This window comes from Aedes albopictus, chromosome 2, assembly GCF_035046485.1.
Source record: "Aedes albopictus strain Foshan chromosome 2, AalbF5, whole genome shotgun sequence".
Taxonomy (NCBI): Eukaryota; Metazoa; Arthropoda; class Insecta; order Diptera; family Culicidae; genus Aedes; species Aedes albopictus.
Window position 1 is genome coordinate 414,204,281 of NC_085137.1, and position 21,048 is coordinate 414,225,328.

General features: G+C 43.2%; 1 protein-coding gene across 2 annotated transcripts in view; it reads right to left on the reverse strand.

Annotated features, from left to right (window-relative positions):
- LOC109417874 (arginine kinase 1) overlaps positions 1–20,063 on the reverse strand; it is a 130,339-nt gene extending 110,276 nt beyond the window's left edge. Inside the window, exon 1 of one of the 2 annotated variants that reach the window (XM_019692060.3) lies at positions 19,816–20,063. The gene's annotated coding sequence lies outside the window, so the exon portion shown is untranslated. The remainder of the gene's footprint in view (positions 1–19,815) is intronic. The other variant, XM_062853498.1, reaches the window with a different exon arrangement.
- Positions 20,064–21,048: the final 985 nt, after the last annotated feature.

Below are 21,048 nucleotides of genomic sequence, written 5' to 3' on the forward strand. Positions count from 1 at the left end.
ATATCTGGAAGGCCTCTAAAATTCCCCTAAAACCCACACGGATCCATATGACGCACCTGAGAGCCTCCAAAACCCCTGAAAATGTCTCCGTAACGCCTCTGAAACTCGCCGGAGATGGTCTGTAACTTCCTGAAATGCCTGAAGTCCCCTCGAACCCCATGTAACGCACCTGAAACCCTCCGAAACCTCAGACCCCTGAAAAGACCCCTGAAACTTGCTCCGTAAAAAGTACTATACGGTTCACTGTCTGAAACCTCCTGGGAGCCCCTGAAACCTGCTGAAACAACCCTAAGACCTCCATGTAAGACCCCCCCCCTCCCCCTTGAAACCTCTTTGGATCCCCTGAAACACTCATAGACCCTTTCCTTCTGTAAACCTCTGAGAGATCCATGAAACACCCCAAGTGCACCTAAGACGTTTTGTTACCCTCTGAAACCCTCTGGTACCCCTGAAATGCTTCAGAAACCCCCTGAAATGCCCTGAAACCTCCTGAGATACTTTGAAGTGCCTTTGGGGCCCCTGAAATCCTCTGAAACTTCCTGAGAGAACCTGGAAATCCCTTAAGAGCCTCTGCGACCTCTTGGTACTCCCTAAAAATCTCTGGTACCCCCTGAAATGCCCTGAAGCTTCAACATCATATGCGATCGTGTGTTGACTGGGGTTTTAGTGTAGTACTGACCGTGTCTCCTCGTCTACAAATTTGCATATGAATCGGTTAAAACTGATAGAGTTAGGTATGGCCAGTGCTGAAATAGTAGTAGTACAACGTTTTTTGCAATTTCATAAATTACCACTTGAGGATATTTTTTAACAAAACTTTTTCATCAGACTGCCCACTGATGTTCATAGCCATGTTTAAGAAAGTCTGATCATAGCAGGTTATACTGTACAGTTGTCACAATTTTTCAAGCATGCGTCCAGAATGCATCAATAAGTTGATCAAAACTGAAAACAATGCTGTAATGGTTCATTACGCAACACAAATCAGTGCTGTAATAAACCATTATAGCACTGCAAATTTGGTGTGGGAAAGTAGTCGATTTCCTGGCAGATTTGCGTGAGGTAGAACAGCCTATTACGATGAGAAATTGCAAAAATGTCGTTTCGACATATCTAATTTCAACCATCACATTTTAGAAGCTAAACCTGAGAATATGGTTTTATGAAAAACTTGTGTGGCTACACCAATTCTACAAGAAACTCACGGAAAAAACGCTCTTTTCCGAATATTTAAGGTAAATGTCATGGACTACATTCGAAAAATGTCATTTTATATTCATCATGAATAACTTATGGCCAATCTAAATCTCACTTACGATGTGCAGTTGTAGGTACTAAAATTATTTTTTATTCAATTATTAAACATCCTATTTCCAAGTCGGATGATTGTGGGCACTACTGTCCATCGCAAACAAGGCCATCAAGGACATCGCAACGGTGAGCTTTTTTTTGTTTGCCATGCCAAAGGGTGGCACTTGATTGGCGCTAGCTGTATCGATTTTCTTTCCGTTTGAGGGAAATGTAAATAAGGTGGGTTTCAGGTGGTGATCGGGTCGGGGTGATTCCGAAAATAGGTTCTAGTAGATTTTTTTTATTCATTGATCAATATCAATGAAGGGGTATAAGGTGGCGTCAGTGAGTCTACTATAAACGTCGGAGTGGCCACAAGAAAATTATAGGTCACTATACTTGCATTGACTGGGGGATGTTGAATAGTAGTTAGTGGGTGTGGTTTTATTGATTGAGCATGCAATCATGCAAGCCCTGTATGTTTTGTTTTGCTGCTGCCAGTTTTATTTTTTTACTGTCAAGTCCATTTTTCTAGACTTATGCAATGGAACATGACAAGTGCATGGTATATTTCATCCTGGGTGAATTTATCTTGACTACAGTAGCAATCCCATAGTAGATAGACACCCTCGTATTTCACGATTGGAATTGTTGTCGGTGTCCGCATGGCTCCCAGGTAATTCTCCCACCACCACGAAAGTATCCCCGGGCCGGGGCTCGTGGCGTAGAGGACACACGTTCACTTCATAAGTGGATGGTCTGGTCATGGGTTCGATCCCAGCCCCGGCACTTTTCCTCAATTGCTCTTCCCCCCAGAGCGGCTGACACCTGATCCTCTTCTGAGCATATGCTCTAACGGACACGGAAACTTGGATATCGGCTAACGGTAACTCATAATGTACCCCCAATCTGACTGAAAAAGGAATAAGAGCCACACATCTACATCCTCCTGCTCATTCTTCTACCATGGACAGGGTAGAAAAGTGACAGCAGCGCAAAGGCAACCAGTTCGATATAGAAAAATTAGAATTGAATTTATTTAGGCGCTTAACAAAGTGTAAGTGCAGCTGCCAATTGGAATCGCTCAGGCAGTGCCCTAGTGAACAAAACAGCTGTTTAAATTTGGTTAAGTGGTTGAAGAATAACAGAATAACAAAAAAGTCGCAGATGTACTGACCGGTACTGTATGTTGGCTCACTGGAATAATTAGTAGCAACAATATCTCGGTCCACGCAGTATCTGTTCCAGGAATTCTGCAGACTACCCCGGTCTCGCCAATAAAGATAAGAAACGAATCAAGTACACTTCCAGGGTTTGCTGCAGGCATTCACTAATTACCTACACCGGTTTACAACATAAAACGAAAGTCATGAACTTCTATCAACGATCAAAATTTGTCAGGCATAATCAATTGAGCGGTGGATTTTTACGGCAATTGTTCCCAAGCTTTACGAAAAGTGTTACGTCTGTTTGTCTATGATTTAAGCATGAATAAGAAGCTAATCTTTTTATCTCCAGCTCAATTGAAGACTTGGTTACGGAGATACTACCGAAATATTTTTTTTGCCAAAATATGTTTCAAATCATCAGCAGTGCAGTGTATGGGGAGTCGAAATATTGCTAATCTACTGTGAAAACTACATGCATTGCCTTTTGGACTCATAATTTTAAACTTGTAATTGTTAATCAGCTTACCAAAACAAATGCTGTAGAGTAATGTTACTTGTTGCTCTAATAATTTCTCCATGAGTTACTGCTGGAAAAGGGTACTTGAAGATATTTCGACAAGGATTGTTGCAGAAAATTCTCTAGGAGTTGTTCTAGGGATTGTTGTATATTAGTCCAGGAATTTTCAGGAATTACTCGAATGATCCATGCTAAAATTTTGCTAGACATTTATGCAGGAGTTTAATGAATTCCCTTAAGAATTGCTCCAGATTCCATCAGTATCTGCTTCAAGGCTGTTTTCCGAATTAAGTTCATTTAGCAATAACAATTCTTTAAAAGCATTTCCATGGACAGATTTCACACTCCGGGACAAAGCCGCACTAAAGATTGGTACAAGACATCCGAACGAGACGCCTCACTGTCCCACTAGGTACCCCAGTAACGGCGATAGCCCTGACTGGTCACGGTTGGCGTATTTCCTCTTCTACGATATGATGGATTGGTGACTCTAAAACCAGCTGTTGAATTAATTGACAAGTTGAAGCACCAAAATCCGCTATGAAGCACAACACAAGTTGGATTTCAGTCCAGCAGCCCGTAAACTGAACTGACATTAGCCTTAGGAAGTTTTTGTCAATTTTAAAATATTGTATATATGGGTGTTTGGCCACCTCTTTATCATAACTTTTATTTCAGTTATATTTTGAACAAAAATACATTTTACTAATACGTATACACTATAATCATTTGCCATGAATAAGTATTATTTTATAAGCCCTCTAATACCCATTCTTTTATTTGATCATTTTTCGTCATCTAACATCGATTAGCATGCTTAGGAAGGTGATTCTTTTTAAATGAATTGGTTTTTGGATTTTGGTTTTTGATTTTTCCATCCCTATACTTTGCCCAAAGTATACCCCGTCTAAAGGCAGTATTGGGTATCAGAGGGTAAACGAGATTTTTTAACCCGGAGCCAGTTCATCTCACGACCCATAGCGGAAAAAGAATTCACATTTGGTGAGTATGACAGAAATTGAATTCGATCCCAGGTCTTCGGCGTGATAGTTACGAGCTTTAACTATCACACCAGTTGTTTTGATATATCGTTTTGTGACGCTGCTTTATGGTTTTATGACCTAGCGGCATTATTCCTGAATGTCATGATGTTTGCTAAATTGAAACAAAAATATGTTTGTCGTAACGCCTTCGGCAACCATGACCTTTTTGTGAGGAGGGTTAGACATATTTAAGAAAATCATCGCTAATGACATGATGCCATGACTCTTAGTCATGATATCATGAAGAAGCATATTGTATGATTTCATGTTTTTTTTTCTTCGGAAACGGATTTTTTCCTGTGTGTTTCTGGGTTGAAATGGTGCAAACAGCGTGGCACCAGGTATTAGGGTGCCTGTACCAATTATGGCACTACCTAAGGAAAACTATTTGTTCAAAAATAACGAGAAGGTCAACAAATGTCATATATATGTTGAAAAATAGCTTTACAGGAAAAATATAGAAACGGTGCCAAAACTACTTGTAGTATTGATTACAGCGTGTGCCAATGATAGGAACCCTGTACCAGTTATGGATACATATGGTACACTATGGCGAAAAAGAGTACAAGGAAGCCGAAATTTTAAGGAAAATGATATATTTCTACCATAATTTGAGCAAAATGTGGAGTTTAAATATGTGCAACCATCTTTTGTGAAAGTGATCTGTTGTCCACAATTTTTTTCTAGTTGATTTAAATCGTTTATGAGTGAAATTCAATTCTGGCGAATAATTGGTACCATAGCCATAATTGGAACACCCTATGTTTGCCTGCATAATTTGCAGTTGTTGAAGCCAAACTTCGAGACATTATGTTGTTGTACTCTCCATTGATTGCATCTTCAGACACAGTAACTCTAAATTACACAAAAAAGTACAATAGGTGAAGAAATCATAGTATCCATGCTGAACCTCCACGCTATCCACCATTGCATAGCAGAAACGGAGAATTTATTATACAAACATCCAGCTCATTATTACAAATCTAGAACGCTACCGGACATGCTCTATCCATAGCTATAAAATATAAGGATTTATCTACGAGAAAGACTGTAAAATATGGTTTTGCTTGCGAAATACTAAAGTTATCTGCTTCCATATTTGAGATTAATCGTTATTTAAAAATTACGCCCTGAAAAAGTTCGTTGTTAAACAAGACTTTAATCGTTGAGCTTGATTTATTACCCATAATTGCTAATTTTCAGTGTGAGAGTGTTGGTGATCTTATTTTCATGCGCATGTCAAAATTCAATGGATATTTGATAATTTCATATTAGGCGCCGTCCACAAATTACGTAACGCTCTAGGGGGAGGGGGGAGTCCAGCCGAGCGTTACGGCCCTTACAAAAACTTAAGAATTTTCATACAAAAAAGCGTTACGGAGGGGGGAGAGGGGGTCAAAAATCCAGATTTTAGCGTTACGTAATAAATGGATGCTGCCTTATGTCCACAGACAAACAGACGTGACACTCTTCGAAAGGACTTGACACATGCATTTAAATTTCGTTTGATTTCCGCAATTCTTCCACAAGAGACACCAGTGTTCGATCGCCTTTTTTTTTTTTTTTTTCCTTCTAAACCATAGGGGGATAAATCTGCTCATCAGACACCCTAACAGGAAGGTTAGGGTAGTGTGGGGATGAGGCCGTCTTCTACAATGCCGGTAGAAGCCAGGACTACTCTCTCCTCGACCCACTAAAACACATTCCTATGGTCGCCAAACCCTACGTCTCTCCGGAACCACCAAGAAGGTATTGCTTCAGAGAGGGGCTAGTGCATATCGCACCCTCAAGGTTAGCTGCCGTAGCCTAGCAGCAACGAACATCGATGACTCGCACTGGAGAGTCCATCACGATAGCATGCTGGCGCTTAGCCAGTTTCCCGAGTGGTCCTCGCCACTCCCTTTGTCCACGGAAGGCGGGCAGGGTCAACCCCGCCCGCGCCCTACTGCTGAGCGGACATCAAGAACTGATGCCCACATGCAACCCGATCTGACCTGCTGAAGGCAAGGGTATCACTACCCTTCAGGCCTTATCAGCTGCATCCGTAGGTTGCAGACAGCAGGGTCTCACCTACCCCGACCCTTGCCGGGGACCCCTTTCCAACCGCGGGCTCAGATCCAACCCAGTAGACCGACGCCACGACAGCACCGCTACCGGGACTTCCTCTCCGCGGCCACTTAATCGCTGTAAGGGTCGATCTCGACCGCAGGGCACCGGTATGACCTACGAAGCCGACTTCGAACCCCTGGACCACCTCTTGTACTGCATCTGGACTAGCCATTCTCCGAGTCCACGCGCCACCTCCTTTGTAGCTCCCAGACGATATGGGTGATAGCCGTTGAAACGGCATTCCAGCTAATCTCATCCCTACACATTCTCTGGACCAAGTTGTCCGGAGTTGTGTCCTCCCCGCATGTGGCAAGCATGCGGTCACGCATTGTGCGAAAACGCGGGCACACGAACAAAACGTGTTCCGCCGTTTCCTCTAAACCATTGCACACTGGGCATTCGGGAGAATCCGCATGCCCGAAACGGTGTAGATACTGTCGGAAGCAACCATGACCTGTAAGGACCTGTGTCAGGTGGAATGAAACTTCCCCATGGCGCCTATTAATCCAACTATCTACCCTCGGTATCAACCTATGGGTCCACCTTCCTTTGGTGGAACTGTCCCACGCGCGCTGCCATTTGACCATAGAGGCCATCCTGACAGTCTTGCGTATGCCTCTTGTGCCGCGCATTTCGAAGCACTCCATATCCTCACTGATAAGAATGCTGATGGGCACCATACCAGTAATGACACAGAGAGCGTCGTGTGACACGGTACGGTACGCGCTTGCAACCCTCAGACACATAAGCCTGTAAGTACTTTCCAGCTTCCGTCGGTAGCATTCAGTACTTAGCGCGGTACCCCACGCCGGGCCGCCATACCTAAGTATGGACGTAGCAACACTAGCCAGAAGCTTGCGCTTACTGGCGTACACCGCTGAGCTATTGGACATCATCCGGGACAGTGCCGCAATAGCTGTGGAGGCTCTTTTACAGGCATAATCGACGTGGCTACCGAAGGTAAGCTTGTCGTCGATCATCACGCCCAAGTGCTTGACAGAGCGCTTCGACAGGATAGTGCACTCTCCTACACTGATCTCCGTCTGCTGCGCCGACTGCATGTTGTTCACAACCGTCACCTCTGTCTTGTGGTGAGCCAGCTCCAGTTTTCTGGACCGCATCCACGCCTCCACAACCTTGATCGAGTGGTCGGTAGTCAACTTCACCTCCTCGATCGTTTCACCGTAGACTTCGAGCGTAATATCGTCAGCAAATCCGACAATCACCACTCCCACTGGGTACTCTAACCTCAACACCTCGTCGTACATGACATTCCATAACACCGGACCCAGGATGGAACCTTGCGGGACTCCTGAGGTTATGTGAAAGCACTTCCGACCCACCTCCGTGTCGTATACTAGTACGCGATTCTGGAAGTAGCTTCCGAGAATCTTGTACAAGTACTCCGGTATCCCCAGACGCAAGAGCGCATCAGCAATAGCAGCCCAACTGGCGCTATTAAATGCATTCCTTACATCCAGAGTCACTACCCCGCAAAAGCGAATTCCCCTCCTCTTAGGCTCGAGTGCTTTCTCGGCGGTTTTTGTAACCGACAAGATAGCGTCTACGGTGGACCTCCCCTTCCGGAAGCCATACTGGTTGCTCGAGAGACCATTTACGCCCTCAGTGAACTTCAACATTCTATTGAGGATGATCTTTTCGAGCACCTTCCCCGCCGTGTCAATCAAGCATATTGGTCTATATGCCGACGGGTCTCCGGGTGGTTTCCCCGCCTTTGGCAATAGTACCAGGCTCTGCCTCTTCCAAGCTTCTGGGAAAACTCCCTCGTCCAGGCATTTCTGCATAGCAGACCTGAACATCTCGGGAGCTTCTGCAATAGCTACTTTTAAGGCCAGGTTCGGAACTCCGTCCGGACCTGGGGCCTTACCTACGCTAAGGGACTTCGCTATCCCCGCAAGTTCCACATCGGTGACCCTTTCCTCATCGCCAGCCCCAGTCCCCGGCTGTCCTACGAAAGGAGGCCAAGGACTAGGATCATGACGCGGAAAAAGTCCTCCAATGATCCCCTCCAACATCTCTGGAGATTGCTCTGTAGGAGCCATCACACCTCTCGTCTTGGCCATAACGATCCTGTAGGCATCACCCCACGGGGTCGTATTGGCACTCTGACAGAGACCCTCAAAGCAGGCCTTCTTGCTTGCTCTTATCTCGGTCTTGAGCGCGGCTTTTGCAGCGGCGAACACCACCCGCCGTTCGTTTCGCTCTTCCTCTGATCGTGCTCGCTGCATCCGCCGCCTAGCCCGTAGGCAGGCGCGGCGCAGGTCCGCAATCGCGTCGGTCCACCAGTAAGCCGGTGGCCTCCCATTTCTAGGGTGGACTCTCCTAGGCATGGTCGCATCACACGCACGTGAGAGCACCGCTACCAGCTCGTCGCCGTCTAAACCGAGTAAGTTTCGCTCACGGCGGAGCGCTTCCCTAAATACCTCTTCGTCGAAGTATGATGTCTTCCACCTACGAGGGCTTGGCCTTGGCCTAGCCGCCTCTTCTTCTATCCGCTGTCTGCTGTTGTTGTAGTCGATACTGTAGCGAACCGCCAGGTGGTCGCTGTGAGTGTAGCCATCATCTACTCTCCAGTTCGAACTACTTGTTAGGCCAGGACTACAAAAGGTCACGTCAATAATTGACTCCGCTCCGTTTCGACTATAGGTACTCTTGGTACCGACGTTAGCCAAGTCGACATCTAAGATGGCCAGTGTTTCTAGCAGGATCTGACCCCGCTGGTTCGTGAAACGGCTTCCCCATTCCACAGCCCAGGCATTAAAGTCACCCGCTATTACCACCGGCCTTCGCCCTGTTAGCACGGTCGTTAAGCGGTCCAGCATTTGCGTGAACCGCTCGATCGGCCACCGCGGAGGCGCATAACAGCTACAGAAGAAGACCCCGTTTACTTTGGCGACCACGAAGCCCTCATAGGTAGTAGACACCAACTCCTGCACGGGGTATTTACCCGTCGTCCATATCGCCGCCATTTTCCTGGTCCCATCCGAGGCCCAGTTGCCGTTGCCGGCGGGTACTCGGTATGGATCCGAAATGATGGCGATATCCGTCTCCCACTCAGAAACCGCCTGACAAAGCAGTTGCTGAGCCGCATCACAGTGGTTCAGGTTCAGCTGCGTTACCTGCACTGTGATTTGTTGCTCACTGCGGCTTTCTTAAAGGCCGGGCACCCTGGACCACCCATCGCATGTCTGTTTTTCGAGGTTTTCCCGGTACAGATCATGCAGATGGGCGGACTCGTGCAGCTTTGGGCCTTATGACCTTCAGCGCCGCATCGCCTACACAGTTTGCGCCTGTCGGGGCCTTTGCAGTCCCACGACTTGTGTCCTGGTTCCAGACACCTGAAGCAAACCTCAGGTGGCTCGTGGAATGTCAGGTGACAAACACACCAGCCCACCTTAATACTCCCTACTTTAACGGATTTTTTAACATCCGCCACAGGTAGCTGAACCAGAGCTATCTGTGTCCCTGCTGGCCCCTTCCGCAGCCTGACGGCTGTGGCGGCCACCTGAACATCGCACTGTTGCCGCAGTGCCGTGACGAGCTCTTCCGCTTCGGTGATCTCGTCTAGGTCTTTGACCTTCAGAGTCGCCTCATGCGTAAGAGCCCTCACCTCCACTCCATCACCAAGGACCTCTTCTGCCAGCCTCTTGTAGGCGGCGCCCTTGTGATCCTTCTGGCGCTTAAGCTCCAGGATCATTTCGCCCGTACGAGTACGTCTGATACTGCGTACATCGGCTCCAAGACCCTCGAGCTTGGCGTCGCACCTCATCGCCTTCAAGACGTCCGAGTATTTCGACTGTTCGGTCTTGATGACGATAGCGTCACCTTTTTCGCGCCTGGCACCTGCCTTCCTACGCCTTGGCTTGGCGACCTGCGCTTCTACCTGCGGAATCACCTTCTTCTTCTTCTTCCGCTCTACCTTTGTCCAAGGAGGGTCTTCTCCTTGGACCGCCCTGCTCTGTGGCTGCTGAGGGCCCACCATTGGTCGCAACCCCTTATTCCCTTCATTCCGGGACGGGCCAGCCTTTTCAGGCCCACCCTTCCCAGCTTTCCGGGAACCCTGGCTGGGGTCCGACTTTCCAGCGTTACCACCGGCTTTCGGGGTTATTATACGCCTGGCCTTGCGGGCGCCGCCAGACAGCTCCTCACCTGACGGCTGCCTCGCCCGCTTCTGCGAATGCTTGTCACGTTTGTCACGAGCATTCGCTTCCACACTCCTCGGACTACCTGCGAAGGAGAAGGCCTCTGTTTGTGTAAACTTCGACACATTCTCCTTTGCTGGTTCCGCAGCTGTAGCAGCCAGCAACGCCACCGCGTGCTCCTGCTTGGCCTCATCGACAGACACTCTAAGTCTAAGCAAGGCCGTTTTCAGGTCCTTGCTAATATTCGACTTAGTTGTCGCAAAGTCGATGATTTTGCCAAGCTGGTGCTCAGCAACCTCTAATGCGGGCCGTCCTTTACCAACTTCTTGGCTTATGGCCCTCAGCAGCCACGCTCCGTCCATGACCTCCACCGGCTGGCTTGCCGTGGAGTGGACAGGAGCTCCCACGCTTGAGCTACGTAAGCTACCAGCACCTGACTCCTCGCTTCTCCTTGTCGGAGACCTCATCAACCCACTTCTTGCGAAGGGGTTGATCGCACCACTACTTCCACCTAAGATATTTGATTTTTGATTCTTGCTCATTGTTCCCACGAGTTGCACGAGAAATAATGTCCACCACGCCAGAGCTCTGCATTAACGCGGTAAGGGACAGCATACTGTGGGGGGTGCCCAGGTACCCCACAGGCTCCGTTAAAGATCGAGCATCTTTTTCACCCCCTCGATCACTCATTCCTCGGCACGGGTCGCCTGACACCTTGAATTGGGGTTAGTAGTCCTATTCTTAGCCGGCAACTACGCGGCTGACTCGCAAGCGGGGGGGTGCGTCAGGCCCCAGGACATCCGTCCCTGCTGCCCTGTGTTCGATCGCCTGGACGTTTGCTAGTGTACACGTTCCTGAATGATGCAATCGAAATGGGCCTTTTCATTTGACGTCTCAAATCAGCTGATTTTATGGGCCTTTGACAGTTCTAGATTGAGTTTAAATAAGGGCGAAAGTAACATGAGAGAGTTCTCTTCATCGACTCTCTCTTCTTCAAATTAAAGTGACAAGATGCAAGTATGGTTGAACTTTTTGGTCATAAATCGCTAGGTTGCGATGCAATCTAGCGTCTAAATGTAAAAAAGTTTGATTTAATTTGCATCTTGTCACTTTAATTTGCAGAAGAGAGAGTCGATGAAGAGAACTCTCTCATGTTACTTTCGCCCTTATTTAAACTCAATCTAGAGTTCTCCTATGACAATGAGAGTATATTACAGGTGGGGAAGAAGAAGAGATGGTTATGTATTAGTAAGCAAAGAAAAATGTAAACACAAATAGTGACGTCACTATTTGACACGCGTTCTTATGGGAGCTCGCTTTGCTTGTAGTAGTGACATGGTTTGCATCAAACACGGATCTCACGCACACGAAGTGTCTCTTCCACACCTTCATTAGACTCTCATTGCTCCTATGAAGTTTAGCGTTTGCGCCTTTGTTCGGCGGTTGTAAACAGTGGCATACACGGACCTGTCAGCTGAAAAGGCCTATTTACAGGAGAGTTGTGTAGTAGTGTGCGTGTTAGGCAAATGTCAAATTAAAATCTATGATAGCCGGCTGTGTCTCGCGCGGTTCTACTAACTGGTGGCAGTGTGTTCACGAAAAAGCCATCGGGCAACACTTTTAAATGAATTTCCTCAAAGAATTACGTCGGTTTGCCTGTGTTATATCTACTAACTAAAACAAATTTCAGCTATAACGCATTTGGGCTCTGTTCCAATTGGAAAATTTATTTTCATCCTGCGCAAATTCCTTAAATGGTATATCTAGGAGTTCTTTCAAGTATTCCGCTGGGAATTGCTTCAAAAAAGAAGGTAGCCGCTCAATTCCTTAACTCCTCTGCAAATAACTCCAAGAATTTCTCATCAAAGTATTTCTCGCGGATGTCCTTTAGCAAATCCTGCAGGAGCTTCACCAGGAATCTTTCGAGAAGTTTCTGCAAAAATCAGCAGGAGTCCCTTCTTCTACTCAAAGAATAACGCGATTTAAATACACGACAGCAGTGTTCATCGTTAAAATACACAATCGCACAAAGCGACAAGAGCACTAAAATGAGAAAACGGCAAACCAAATTAACAAAAATGACAACAAGTGACGCCGACATACTCTGATATTAATTTCATAAAGTTTTACACGAGGGACAAAGCAAAGAGGAACATCTGGTTTCTGTGCTTTTAGGAACTGCAGCAACACTTCCTTAAGGAATCATTCTAATTTTGGGCAATTTTCGGAAAAACTTTGGGAACTATTGGAGCAACTCGTGGAAGAATTTCTGGAGGAACTGGAACTTCTAAGCCACCTCCAAGAGCATTTGCTGAAAGAACTTTCTCAGGAACCCCTGAATAGTTGCAGGAGTTGCGAATTTCTGAAGTTGATTTGCAAGAATGTGTGCGGGAGTTCCTGAAGATATTCTTACAAGAGTTCCTTTGACGCGCCTCCCAACCCAAGTAACAATTCTATTGCTGATTGGTTTTGTTTGATTTTTATTACGGTTTTTTTTACAGCAATAATTAAAACTCACAGTTTTATAACTACTTTTATGAAAACCATTGATGAAATGTTTATAGTATACTTGAAATTATAAATAATGCCAGATTTTAAGAGTAAACAAAACTCTCCGATATGTAAACCTTTTAGCATTCATTATTACTAGGGACAATGGAAATTCGCGGTAAAACTTCTTAAATTTTGCGGGTCAATATTGTGAATTTCGCGGCGATTTCGCGGATCCATATTTTTGACCGTTTCGTTGAAGAAAACACAAATTTTGCATGCGAAATGTATAATTTACTTAGATTTTGTGAGGCGTATTCATAAATTCACAGAAAAAGTAACAAAATTGACAAAAAAAGAAAACAAACAGATGTGAAATGGTTTGAACTTTTATTATGTCAGACTCGGAATCGTAGATTACTTTACACTGTTGAAAGTTATCAGCTAATTTATGTTTCAAAATTTAAAATTGGTGGAATTTTGAGATTAATTTCAAAAATTTTATCTGATTTCGCGACATTTCGCGGGTTTTCTCAAATTTCGCAACCATTGCCCAATTTCGCGGAATTCGCGGCTTCCGCGAAATCGCGAATTTACATTGTCCCTAATTATTACCACAATAAAACAGTTCAAACTCTCAACAGATGGCGATCCGTTCGATTAGTAACGACATCTGTTGGTGGAAAAGCAGAAACTATGACACTGCTAGGTTTATTGCGGTCATCATAAAAGTAAACTTGCTTTCGTTTTATTTTCGCTAATTATGGTCGCCGCCATATTGAAGAATCGGATACGTGAATGGAAAATATTTAATTTAGCTCAAATTAGCAACGAATTGATAGTTTGCCGTCATTCCCATAGCATGCTTACATAAATAAACTCTCCCAGGTGAGTTTTCTTGTAATTTGAGATAGTTTTGCTAAATTAACAAATTGATTTATTTCATTAAAAGATGATAATAATCACCATTTTCGAAGCGCATTAATTTTATGTTTCTGCAACCCTAACATTCACGGTAAAATTGAAAGCGCATAAGCCTAGCAACAATATAACTACTAAATTATTACTTTGAAATGATCGCTTTCTACTTGCGAATGATATCTCTTCGTGAATTTTACGTGCCATTGACGAAGCTTCTCTGTTTCTTGAGCTGTCATAATTGGGAAGTAACATTTTAAGTTTTGTTCGTCTCTATAAGAGGTTTTCATGGCCAATTTAATTAAACTAGAAATAAAACTGATTCATACATCAAAACCTCTTGTTAACCTCTTTAAGAGCATCATCCGGCTAAGTGGACCACTCTCGGAGAGGTTTTGCAAACCGTATTAAAAGTAGCAATAAAACTGTTTTAAAACCTAGCTGAAAAATTTTCCATACTCGAAAAGAGGTTATGATGATTGTTATTGTTTTCTTTTCAACAAAAATTATGACAGCTCAAGAAACAGAAGTTTCATCAATGGCACGTAAAGTTCAGGAAGAGATATTATTCGCAAATAGAAAACGATAATTTCAAAGAAATAATTTAGTATTTATATTGTTGCTAGGCTTATGCGGATTCAATTTTACCGTGAATATTGGGGCTGCAGAAACATAAAATTAATGCGCTTCGAAAATGGTGAATATTATCATCTTGGAATGAAATAAATCAATTCGTTAATTTAGTAAAACTATCTCGAATTGCAAGAAAACTCATCTAAGAGAGTTAATTTATGTGAGCATGCTATGGAAATGACGGCAAACTATCAATTCGTTGGTAATTTGAGCAACATTAACTATTTTCTAATCACGTATCTGATTCTTCGATATGGCGACGCCCATAATTAGCGAAAATAAAACGAAAGCAAGTTTACTTTTATGATGACCGCAATAAACCTAGCAGTGTCATAGTTACGGCTTTTCCACCAACAGATGTCGCTACTAATCGAACGGATCGCCATCTGTTGAGAGATTGAACAGTTTTATTGTGGTAATAATGAATGCCAGAAAGTTTACATATCGGAGAGTTTTGTTTACTCTTAAAATTTGGCTTTATGGATATCTTCAAGTATACTATAAAACACTTCATCAATGGTTTTAATAAAAGCAGTCATAAAACTGTGAGTTTTAATTATTGCTGTAATGAAACCCTAATAAAAATCAAACAAAACCAATCAGCAATGGAATTGTTACTTGGGCTCTAGAAGTTTCTCCAGCAGGGTTCGTAATTTTCGTTTCAGTGATACGAAATACGATATTCTCACGCTAGCGGGAGAGTTTATTTTCACTTTTTTGCATGAGGAACACTTTTCGCTCAAACTTCTTTTCTGGAGAGTAACGACAAATGATCACTAGTGTGGGTCATAGGAACCGTTTTAAAAGATCAAAGCTCTTTTGATTCCGTTTCGGTCCTGAGTATCTGTGCAAAATTTGAGCACGATCGGTTGCGTTTACACTTTGCGCATTGCAATTGAAATTTATATGGGATTTTGTATGGGAAAACATACTTTTTTTGCATTTTTGTCATAAGTTTGTCTGAAACTTTTTAAGCGATACTGTAAAATGATAGCCTAGGATGTACTGAAAAACTTTGTTGAAGACCGCAAAGCGATCCTATGCTTGTGAAAATAGTTATTACTAGGGACAATGTAAATTCGCGATTTCGCGGAAGCCGCGAATTCCGCGAAATTGGGCAATGGTTGCGAAATTTGAGAAAACCCGCGAAATGTCGCGAAATCAGATAAAATTTTTGAAATTAATCTCAAAATTCCACCAATTTTAAATTTTAAAACATAAATTAGCTGATAACTTTCAACAGTGTAAAGTAATCTACGATTCCGAGTCTGACATAATAAAAGTTCAAACCATTTCACATCTGTTTGTTTTCTTTTTTTGTCAATTTTGTTACTTTTTCTGTGAATTTATGAATACGCCTCACAAAATCTAAGTAAATTATACATTTCGCATGCAAAATTTGTGTTTTCTTCAACGAAACGGTCAAAAATATGGATCCGCGAAATCGCCGCGAAATTCACAATATTGACCCGCAAAATTTAAGAAGTTTTACCGCGAATTTCCATTGTCCCTAGTTATTACCTTCGAACCGCATGCATGTGTTTAGTTTTAACATGTAAAGGAATAACAATAGAAACAAAATCATGCTATTTTGCCAAGCAATTCCAACACTATAACTTTTTTCATAAGCATCAGATCACTTCGCGGTCTTCAACAAAGTTTTTAAGGACACTCTAGGCTATGTTTTCACTTTATCGGTTACATGGTTTTAGAAAAATTCGAGCTTGTTATGAGAGAAATGCAAAAATGTATGTTTATCCATGTAAAACCCCATACAAAATTCAAACGCGATGCGCAAAACGTAGACATCACCGATCGAGCCCAAATTGAGCACACTTATTTGGGTCCTAAAATGGAATCAAAAATGCTTTGATCTGATGGGATATCATTGAATTTTTCATTTTTCCATATAAACGATGACCCACTCTACCCAGCAAACACAAAGTCTTATATGATGTTGAATAGGATGCTAAAGTGGAGGCCATATGCGTACATGCTGCCATTTAACCGCGTGTAAAGTGTGCGTATATCGCCTCCACTTTTGCATCCTATTCAACATCATATGCGATCATGTGTTGACTGGGTAATGATCACTGAAAATCACTTCAACCAGCGGACAATTCTTTTTCGATCAGCCAAATTTTCACTCACCAAATTCTCACGAGAAGATTTTCAAAGTAAATTAACAAAATTGTGGTCACCACGGGATTCGAACCTGGAACATGACTAACATCAAACGCGACACGCGCACTCTAACCACACTACCGCGCTAACTACACAGAAGAGGGACTAAATTTGCTCCATAAAAGCTACCATCGTTGTCGTCATAGGAGTCAAGAAAAGACAACATGATCGAGCAATCGAAAATCTCGCAGCTCTGGGAGTGATTGAAAATGTTTTTTTTCGTTCACCTCTTCATAAGGGAGCTTCGCAAACCAGATTTTCGCCGAAAACTGGCGTGAGGGAGAATTCCATTTTTTTTAATAGCAAGGAAACGGTATTGATAGTGTTGGGTGTGACATCCCAGTGGAACCGATTGTTCCTTTTAAGGGAGCCACTTTCAACTAAAGTTTATACAAATAAAATAAAAGACTAATATTAAATTAAAGACTTGTTTGTGATAGGAGGTGCAAAATTTCTTTCTTCTTTCGTGAGAATGAGTGAGCATTCCGAACGCTGTTGTCCAGTAATTTTTCCATGAGCTTTTTTAGAAACTAATGCAGGAATTCCTTAAGGATTCCTAACTGAAGTTTCTATAGGATTTGCTTCTGGAATTTCTCTCTTGTGTTTCTTGGGAAATAACTATAGGAATTCATTTAGAAACCCTCCACAGAGTACCGTCAGAAACTTTCTCTAAAGTCTCTGCAATAATCTCACTGGAAATTCCTTCATGAATTTCTCCAAGAGCTGAGGGAGCTCTTCTTCTGCTTCAGGAGTTGCTCAAGAGATGCTTAAGAGACTTCTCTAGGAGCTCCTTCAGAAAATTTTCCAGTGGTTTCCTCAGATTTTTGTTTTTGGAAAAGTTGCTTCAAATGATTCACTGGACATTTCACCAGAAATTTCTTCTTTTGGAGTTTCTTGGAAAATTGTTTTGAAAGTTCCTCAAGGAGTTCTTTTGGTAATTCCTGTTGGAGTTCCTTCAGGGAAATCCTTCAGGAGGTGTTTTTTTTATTTGATCGTGTGTTTCTCGATCGATTTTTTCTTCTAGATGGATTTCTGGGGGCTGATTTAAAAAAGATCTTAGCTTAGAAGAAGCCTTACAGAGAACTGTTTGTAGGAAATTCCGAAGGGAATCCTCGAGGGCTTCGTGGACATGCGGTTAGTGACGTCAGTCGTTTAGTCATATTGGGAGTTCCACGAAGTGAGGGTTTGGTTTCCGCTCCAGCTAAGGGGATACTGTTCGACAAACAAGAAATCCTCCACTGCATGTTTCGTGTTGTCCATTGTCTAATATTAGTGTTCGTTCAGTCTCACTGTAGTGTCTGTTTGTATTGCAATTTTAAAAATAAAACCACCAAAAGAATTGTTTGAGTATTTTGTGAAAAAAATCCAAAAAAGATTTTACAATACCCTTTTCAAACTCTTACAGACACTTCTGAAGAAATAATTGGTTGAATTCGGTCAAAAACTCTGTTTGCAGTACGTGGAGAAAAACAAGAAATTCCCTGAAAAAATCTTTGAAGAACATCTAAAGTTATTGAGAAAATTATAGAAAATAATATTGAGGAACAACCACTGGAAATCCCTGTAAAAGGAGGAAACCTTTTGACTTGCCTTAGAAAATTTGCAGCATCCGAAAGATTTTTTCAAGGATCTCCAACAGAGAAGAAACTCATTGAAATTCTTCTTTAGAAACTCCCGAAGGAACGCTTCGATAATCTCTTGGAGAATCTCCTAGAGAAATTCCTTGAAGAAGTCCTGGAAGAACGTCAGTACTTTCTTGGGAAACTCTGAAGCTTCCGGAAAAAAAAACTTGCTAAAAAGAATCCTGCAAAACTGCTTCGATGAAATTCTTGCTGTTATTTCTTGAAGAATCTTTTTTGGAGAATTCATGTTCAAATCACTGGACTCGGACTGCAGGTTACTCACGGCCGTTGTTCAGCTTTTTCCAATAGTCAAATAGCACCCGGATAACGATACCGTGTTTTTATGGTGAGATTAAACAATCCCAATACTTGCTACTAATTTTTACTCTTCCAGCGGCAATCAGGTAAATGAAAATTGTAAAATATTAATTTAAAATAACTCGTAGTACGCTTTTTCGTCATGGAAAGCATCCCATCGAATCCCATCCAAATTCCAACTCCGGATATCTATGAAGTGGCCCAAGTTCTTGGACATATTCTGAGTAGATATCTAATCAGCATTTCCTCCCCATCCCCGCTGATCGTAAGGACCTGGCCAGGTGTCGAACAAAGAGGTCGTTCAATGTAAGGTCTGTCAAGTCCCAGGCAGCTTTTCTGACGCATTTAACGTCTCTATCGACAGCCACCCCAGGATGTGTACGGTCGGCTATGCTATGCTATGCTAATTCATGTTCAAATCACTGGAAAAATCTACGATGAAATCCCATTAAACCCTTGGATGAATTTCAACTTCAACTTGGATAAAGGAACCTTAGAGGACATTCTAGAAGAAATCCCGAGAAATTTTTGTTCCCTCAATATATCCCCGAATGAATTTCCGTTAAAACCCCTGGAAAATGTTTGAAAAAAACTCATTTTGACCATGGGATGAGTTTTGTAGAATGTCCTTGAGGAGCACCTGATGAAATTGTTTAAAAAAACTGGATAATCTGTTGTGAATCTGAGAAAAAAAAAAAGTATGTTCCAGAGGAGCTCGTAGAAGGATTTTGGAGGATCTTTGGAGGGAAAGTCGCTCAAAATCCTTGATGAAATTGTAAGACACACGTTGCAAATTCGAGGTAGAATTAGTTGGAGCCTGAGATGAGTTTTTTTTTATAAATATAATAACATGAAACTCACTATTCGTGTAAAATTTATTTAGTTTTAGGCAATAATCAACTTTGTTGATTAAATGACCCCCACTTGACGGTAAATTTGATCAGGGAGAGATAGGATGCGAAATCCCATCAACCGTGTAGCTTACGGATGCGACGTTGATGGAAACACTGAACCGGATAGAGCTTTCCTAGAAGTGGGTTAACAAGAGAAGTGTCTCAATTTCGAAACGGGGTTAAACACAGAATGAGTAATCCATATTTCGGGTGAACTGGTATTATCAGTGGGGCACACTGGTGACCAATATCTATTTTCGATGCACTTCGCCACCACGCGCACGTTCACCGGGCACGGCCTTATGATGTAATCAAGTCTTGCCGGAGATTTTTTCTCTCGTTTTTGGATGTTTTTTTTCCTTCACGTCCCATTGAACCTAGAGTACGCTCTAGACGTGACTTTGCGGAAATTTTTCCGTCCACCTCCGTTTCTTCAACCCCCCTTTTACGCAGGAAGGATACTCACAGGCTTTTCGAGAAAATTTTAAAATCGGACGTGAACCGGAATTCACTGAACACCACCGGATCTAGTTAGCACTGAAGTTTCCAAAACGTGGAACCGAATTCCGTCTTCTCCGCAGCAGCACACAACCCACGATAGAACTGTTTTGGTTCTAATTTTCTGTGATTTTTTGCCAAAAAACACTCGGTTACCGATTTGTGCGACACACAGCCTCTAACACTGATGTTGAACACCACCAACCACAAATTCGCGATTCTCACTGCTTCTGCTGGTCTCCGCTACTCAATCTTTGGACACGGATGATGACGGTTCGATATTACTTGGCTGGCACGCTTCGCTCTCTCGCTCTTCCGAAAGTCGCAGATTCTCCGCTCGCCGCGACGCGACAATATAGCTAGAGGATTATTAGATGCGATGCACCTTGTACACCTCCTTCCTTTACCCTACGTCTCCACAGGTCTCCACTAGACAGAAATGTCTTGCCATTTTGCTGCCAGAAAGAGAAAACGTAACAGAAATGATCAACACCGCTGCTTTCCATGCAAACAACGAGATAACATTTCTGTCATGACACATCTGTCCAGCAAAATGGCAAGACATTTCTGTCTAGTGGAGACGTCGGGTTAGCTAACCCCAGCAGCGCCACCAGCGGTTACAAAGTCGTCTGCCGCCCAATCGATGATGATGGTGATGACACAGCGGCGCGTGGTATCCAAAGCAAACAGTTCCCCGAGAACAACAAAGCCGTGAGCAAAACGAGAGCGAAAGAATGTGCGGAGTTTTCTCTCTCAGAAGAACGAATGAGCTTGGGGTGGATTTTGGGTAGAAAAGTGACTTTTCCGAAACAAAGGAAAGCTTCGTGGCTCAAACTCACCACGCATCACACATATTCACCACATTGCTACTGCATTGCTGCGTTGAGCTTGAGAAGCTACAACTGAGCACATGAGCTTTGATGAATTTCGTGGAGGCGGATGGTGTTTCATAAGAGCATGCTGCCGTTCTAAGCATATGACACGTTCCACGCACTTCTACACCGCGGTTTTTGAACTTCGTTGAACAATATTTCAGTGCTCCAGCAGTTTATTTTGATTCTTTTTGCACCAAAATGAAGATAATTACATATACATACCTTTCAAATAGTACTTAAAACTTTAGAAAATGCCTCGGGAAAGTAGCTAATTTCTTGGCGTTAAGTCAAAATTTGTCATTTTTTTGCGATGATGTCCCGTGACC